Below are 6757 nucleotides of genomic sequence, written 5' to 3' on the forward strand. Positions count from 1 at the left end.
ATTATTTAAAACTGTTGTTTTAAATAAATAGTGATTTCAAATTTTGAGTACAAAATTTTAGTTGGTGAAGGGAGGAATGTTATATCCCAAAAAATTATTATATTTTATTAATTAATTTTTGAACCACAAATTATAGTTTTATTTTATGATAAAATAAGCACAATGATAGAGTCAATTATCAATGTTATAATTATTCAATTATATATGTCAAGATATTATTTTATTTTAAAGGATATCCTATGTATATAGTTTATCTTGTTTTATTGTTATCATTATATCTCTTTCTTTCCTTATATGATTTATATTATTCTCCCAAGTTTATAGAATAGTATAAGTTAATATTTTTATTATTGTCATTATTGTCATGATATGATTGAAAATGTTGATTTTTCATAAGATTTAGAAATTGGTAGTTATTATCAATGATTAGGAAATTATTTAGTGTAAAAGATTTTGTCTTTAATAAAAATAAGAATTACAATCTAGCATTCTAGCCTCCAATTACAAAAGGTATAGTAGCTATAGAATATGGAAGAGGAAGAAGAAAGAAAATGAGAGGAGATGAAATATAGAAAAGGGATAAAACTTCTCCATCAATTATAGGTAATAAGTTTTTAATGAGAATTAATATCTTGAGAAACTTACTTTTATATGTATAAATATATTTTTTTCTAAGAAGTTGAACTAGGAAAATCTTATTGGTTCAATTGCCTTAAGAGACATAAAAGAATACCATACATAATTATAATATAACGCCCTACATGATTACAATTTCGATTGTCCTTTAATAAATTTCACATGATATATATATATAGATAGGAATGACACGTTTACACAAGTTAAGTTACACTAGTTACATTCAATCTCATTGATTCATTTTCTTAGAAGTAACGAATCAAATGAGTGACACTTAAAAGTTATTTAAGATTTCTCTTTTTTTCTCTCACCACTTATTGCACTCACCCATTTGTCTGTTAAATCTAAGAAAATGAATGGATGATATTGAATGTTCTTCTTATTAGTTGTATATTATTATTATTTTTAAAATGAATTATATTGGTTGATGATTGTTGAGTAGTTCTATGATCCAATTATATTGAGCGATTATTGTTGAGGGGATCTATAAACCATTTTTATTGACCAGTTATTGTTGGGGTGTCTATGACCTAATTAATTTGATTACTGATTATATCTTAGGTTCCTTTAATTGGTTTGGACACAAACAAACGAATTCTCAGTCGTATTAAGACATGCTTATTTTTTGAAAATGGAGTAAGATATTTCCTATGAATCCAAGGCAATGGGTGAGGGGTAGGCGCCTCTAGTGCAGGCATGTTGTATGTATACTTTTAATCATGGACTGAAAGTTAGGGACAATTAATGTCACATACGCAAATCGAATGTGTTATTATTTTGTGACATATATTCTAGTTAATATCGTATGAGTTATAATTTATTAGTTATATTATAAGATTGTGCGTTATGATTATCAATCCTTATATTCTTTATGGAGACTTTTTGTACTCGTGACAACAAGGAATATCATAATTTCAAAGTTTTTAAAATAGTATTAATGAGATTTTATCCTAGTATGCTTGAGTTTTCTGACATTTCTATGTGATGTGCCTAAGAAGCTTAAGTTGAAACTATGTTAAAAATCATGATCATACATCTAAATTATTTATAAATTAGTTTTTATTGTATAAGTTATTTTAGAGGATTTATGATAAGTTCAAGAGGATTTTTGGACTAGTTGTACCCTTTTACTTTAGTGTCAAATGTTATTATAAAAATTCAATCAATTCAATGCATCTTTAAAGTTCCTAGGTAGAAACCACTAACACCTATTTTTAAAATACATATGTACTAAGAGGTTAAGAGCACCACCAAAGAGCAATAGCATTGTCTCAACAAAGGTCATTGTCACTGAATTTTTATCACATTGAAAGAGCATGTAAACTTTGCCCAATTATTAGTGGAACCAAATATAAACTTTGCAATAATATTTGATTAAATTTAAATTTTATTATATTAAACCAGATGAATTCAACTAAACTAATTTATTTAGAAAAAAATAGTTAGCTATCAACTATCTTAAGCTTTAATATGTGTCCTTGTTTTGGATTTGTTGAAACTTGTGGAATAAAAATACATAGAGGCAATAGTATTAAATTAAAATTTTCCTATATTAAGCCAAACAAATCAAACTAAACTAATTTATTTTTAATAATTGAGCATGATAAATCTAATTTAAGCCTCAATTTGTAATTGTTATAAACCTACCACCCATATTAGAATGATTGATAACACACATTAGAATGATTTTGATTTTTTAGTGAAATATGGGAGTTGGAGAGAAAGATAAATAGCCATAGAGATCGAAGAAGAAAAAGGTGAAGAGAGTGACATTTGAGAAAAAGAATGGAAGTGATAAGACGTGTCCAAACCAAATCTTCTTTCCACGTGTTAATATATTTTTGTAACATGTAATATATTTTAAAATTCAAATTATGTGGGTGACATGTTGATTGGCTTTAAAAATTCTAAATTTAGGAGGACAAAAATAACCTCTTTTAATTCCAGATGTCAAAATTTTAAAATATGATTTTGATTTTTTAGTGAAATATGGGAGTTGGAAAGAAAGAGAAATAACATTAGAGATGAAGAAACACGTGAAGAGAGTGGCGTTTGAGAAGAAGAGTGGAAGTGATAAGACGTGTATCAAGCGTCAAAATCAAATATCTTTTCCACGTGTTAATGGATTGCTGTAACGTGTAGTATATTTCAAAATTCAAAATATGTTGGTGACGTGTTGAATGGTTGCATTTAAATATTCTAATTTTAGGAGGATAAAAATAACCTCTTTTAAATCCAGAAGTCAAATTTTAAAATATGATTTTGATTTTCTAGTGAAATATGGGAGTTGGAGAGAAAGAGAAATAGTTTTAGCGAAGAAGAAAAAGGTTAAAAGAGTGACGTTTGAAAAGAAGAGTGAAAGTGATAAGACGCGTATATCCAACAACCAAATCAAATTTCCTTTCCACGTGTTAATAGATTGCTGTGATATGTAGTATATTTTAAAATTCAAATTATGTGGGTGATGTGTTGAATGACTCACTTTAAATATTATAATTTTAGGAAGATAAAAATGAGCTCTTTTAAGTCCATATGTCAAAATTTTAAAATATGATTTTGATTTTTTAGTGAAATATGAGAGTTGGAGAGAAAGAGAAATAGTCTCAAAGAAGAAGAAAAAGGTGAAGATAGTGATATTTGAGAAGAAGAGTGGAAGTAATACTATACATGCGTATCCAGCGTTAAAATCAAATCTTCTTTCCAAGTGTTAATGGATTACTATAACATGTATATTGTAAATTCAAAATTCAAATTATGCGGGTAACGTGTTGAATGATCGACTTAAAACATTCTAATTTTAGGAGGACAAAAGTAACTTCTTTTAAATCCAAATGTCAAAATTTTAAAATATCTATCTTTGTATTCCCATCAGCCTATTGAATGTATAATAAAATAGTAGATATTTTAGCCCTTCACGTTAGAAATGAAAAATCGGTTTATCCTTTTTATTGTAACACCTCAATTATACAATACATTAATTTTTACTTTATATCATGTATTTTGCATTCAGACATTTGATACCATTTAATTAAATTAACAAAGAAATAACAATATTAGAAAACTTTACTCGCTTTTAGAGGATATATACATACATGAAGTTACTTAAGTGAGAACAGTTTTCATATAAAAAATGTGAAAAAAATAAATTTTGGCCTTAAAACCAATCATGAATGATTAGGATTAAAAGATGAGAGATATGTTTACATCCAAGTTAAGTTACAATAGTATACTCAATCTCAGCCATTCATTTTCTTAATCCAACAGACTAGATGAGTAAGTGAAATAAACGACGAGAGAAAAAAAGAGAAATCTTAAATAACTTTTAAGTTTCACTCATTTGGTCCGTTGAGTTTAAGAAAATGATTGGTTGATTTTATTCTTGATATTATAATCAATACCTATGTGATTTTAAGGAAGATTAAAATCTTAATTAACATTAAGACTCTCTTCTTTATGTTATAGTCAATGTATGTGGGATTTTAAGGAAGATTAAATTTTTAATTAACAAGATGATTTTATTCTTGATATTATAATCAATGAGCATGTGATTTTAAGGAAGAGTAAAATATTAATAAAAGTAAATTACAATGACATCCTCCGAGTTTTAGTAAAATTACACAAATTACCTCTCACTTTTTTACACTTACACAAACCCCTAATTTTTATACTTCTATTGCACTGACCACCCCTGCATAAGAAATAAGCGTAATATTTTAAACAAAAAATGTGATAAATGCAATTAAGTTAAACAAAACATGATATATTATGGAGACAAGTCCAAATAATATATGAGTCAATATCTCTTTATTATTTTTGGTTCGTTACAATATATTATAAGTGTGATTAAATAATATTTCTTTAGAATTGTTGATGCATTTTGTAACAAAACATAATAAAGATACATTGATTTATATATTATTTAGACTTGTCTACACAATGTATCATGTTTTGTTTAACTTAATTGTATTTATCACATTTTTTGTTTAAAAGATTACATTTATTTCTTATGCAGGGGTGATCAGTGTAATAAAAATATAAAAATTAAGAGAGATTTGTGTAGGTGTAGAAAGGTGAGAGTGGTTTGTATAATTACTAAAACTCATGGATGTCGTAGTAATTTAATCTATTAATTAACATGCTAATTCAGTTATCATTATTATAATCAATGCATGTGCATTTGATTTCTACATCTTTTGTAAAAACAATTGTTGTTACTATGGTAAATGTTTCAAATTTATATTTTTTAATTTGAATTTAATTTCAAACATATTTTCTTATGACCTCATTAAATTTAAATTTTGTTTTTTACCTTTTAAACCTCAATAATTTCAATTACTTCTTATTGATCACGTATAATTATCCTTGCACTTTTTGATACTCCATCTTTAATTGTTTTTATTATTTTTGGAAACTATTTATGTATCTTAAATGTTAATTTCATAATTTTTTCATAAGATTAGCTTCTAATTAAAAGGATTTCCATGTTAAAAAGTTATCCAATTTTTTATAATAATTGAAAAATATGTTTTTAAAGATTTTATTGTTGCAAGGGAGTAAATTATTTGGAATCTTAATGGTGTAAGAAGATGAAATGATTTTTTTTATATTGTTAACAAGTATATATAAATGACTACAAATTTTCTTGGTAAGTAATCAATTGCATTACCAAACAAAAAACTTAGAAACACAAGTCAATTTTTTTTTGTTGCAAAGTCACCCCAACAATGTTTGGAACTCATAAAATTTTCTAAATTTATAAGAATACGTATTAATTGAGAATTAATTTTTTTATAACTCTAATATTCTAGAAAATTTTCTTATCATGACACCATGTGTTTTTGCTAGTCATTTGCTCTTGAAAACTTCAAAATTAATTTTTACTTGTCTCCCCACAATTTTGGTTATGAAATAATATTCTCTGTCTCTTATCCACCCATGATAAATACTAGTAGAAAAGATAACATAAATAAATATATGAAATGATTAATAGTAAATTTAATCAAATAGAATAAACTTTACATCACTTAAAATTAATTATGAAATTCATGTGTGGCAAAATTATATATTTGATTACTATTTTTACTCAGAAAAACTTAATTATTGCAGAAGCTATTTGAAATTGTTTATTTCACATTAAGATCTAGGTTCATAAGTACCATGAGTTTTTATGTCTTATTAAAATATCTTAAAGGTTATGTATTTTCATGATGTAGATTATAGTAAAATTATTTGTATATCAATTAATTTTATGCTTAATATATTCTTATGTTTTTAGTTATATGTACTTTAATTTATAATATGCAAATTTTTAGGTATAAAGGATGACAATTTTATAGAGGTATATATTTAAAAAATATCAAATGTGCTAGTTGTTGACATACAATGTCTTTATTTGTAAAATGTAATATATTTTAAAATTCAAATTATGTGGATGACATGTTGATTGGCTTTAAACATTCTAAATTTAGGAGGACAAAAATAACCTCTTTTAATTCCAGATGTCAAAATTTTAAATATGATTTTGATTTTTTAGTGAAATATGGGAGTTGGAAAGAAATAGAAATAACATTAGAGATGAAGAAACACGTGAAGAGAGTGACGTTTGAGAAGAAGAGTGGAAGTGATAAGACGTGTATCCAACGTCAAAATCAAATCTCTTTTTCCACGTGTTAATGGATTTTTGTAACGTGTAGTGTATTTTAAAATTCAAAATTCAAAATATGTTGGTGACGTGTTGAATGGTTGCATTTAAATATTCTAATTTTAGGAGGATAAAAATAACCTCTTTTAAATCCAGGTGTCAAAATCTTAAAATATGATTTTGATTTTCTAGTGAAATATGGGAGTTGGAGAGAAAGATAAATAGTTTTAGCGAAGAAGAAAAAGGTTAAAAGAGTGACGTTTGAAAAGAAGAGTGAAAGTGATAAGACGCGTATATCCAGCATCCAAATCAAATCTCCTTTCCACGTGTTAATAGATTGCTGTGACATATAGTATATTTTAAAATTCAAATTATGTCGGTGATGTGTTGAATGACTGACTTTAAATATTATAATTTTAGGAAGATAAAAATGACCGCTTTTAAGTCTATATGTCAAAATTTTAAAATATGATTTTGATT

This window comes from Lupinus angustifolius, chromosome LG05, assembly GCF_001865875.1.
Source record: "Lupinus angustifolius cultivar Tanjil chromosome LG05, LupAngTanjil_v1.0, whole genome shotgun sequence".
In the NCBI taxonomy this organism is placed as follows: domain Eukaryota; kingdom Viridiplantae; phylum Streptophyta; class Magnoliopsida; order Fabales; family Fabaceae; genus Lupinus; species Lupinus angustifolius.